Consider the following 1,040-nt stretch of genomic DNA (forward strand, 5'->3'; position numbering starts at 1 on the left):
AGGAATTCAATCGAAAACGGTTGAACGACGAAGAGTAATGGCAGCAGTTAAAAAAGGCAGTTTTATGACAAGCTGACCATTACGAGGAAAGTTAACAGTTGTAGAACGATCAAGTAGTTTTTAGGCGGTTGATCACAAAGAGATCATCCATGGAGTATAAAAGGGAGAAAAGACATAGAGCAAATGACCGAATCAAAAACTCTCGAACAGAGAACATGTAATTTTAATTTCCTTAGTTTAGACTTAAATACTTTTTTTCAATAACTCGTGTGTTTGCGCCCCTTGGAAGCATTATGTTTTAATTTTCAATTATAAAGTCATCGTCAATAAAAGAACACCTCTTTTTGAGACTTTGTTTCAAGAGGTTTGTCCCTTACACAATCGTTTAATCCCTTTTAATTGTTAGCGACTAACCCGCGCGAAACAATTTCAATGGAACTCTTCATCCATGAGGAGAGAGAACCAGATATAGCTCTGTATTGAAAAGGGGAAAAGATAATTAAAGAAAACATCCTCCCCTTTTTTTTTTCTTTTTTTATTGGTTTGAAGTTTTAAAATTTCCTAAAAATAAGAGAAATATAGTTTTTGTTTGATTTGGTCTCTTAACGTGTCGTGTTGTGTTAAAGTTGGATGAATTTTTTATGGTTCGATATATTTTTACACCTGTAATTACAATACGAGCAAACAATAAACACACTGTCAATCTCGACCATCTTCTCTTTCGATTTCTTGAACAGTTGAGCAATTCGCTCAAGGATCGGCTCGTCGAGTTGGCTCATCACCACTCACATAAGAAGTTTTAGTACATTGCTTTACACCCTATGCCTCCTCTTCAAATAACTTTATCTGTCGGAAGACATGCACGCTAATGCAGTAGCGACACTACTTAAAGCCTCTTCCTCGTGACCCCCCAACCCCAGCCCACCCCACAAACCCCATATGACATACACACAACACATAGAACTACCCATATATGTATCACCATATATATATATATATATATATATATAGAGAGAGAGAGAGAGAGAGAGAGAGAAGAG

Source organism: Olea europaea, chromosome 4 (genome assembly GCF_002742605.1).
Source record: "Olea europaea var. sylvestris chromosome 4, O_europaea_v1, whole genome shotgun sequence".
Lineage (NCBI taxonomy): Eukaryota > Viridiplantae > Streptophyta > Magnoliopsida > Lamiales > Oleaceae > Olea > Olea europaea.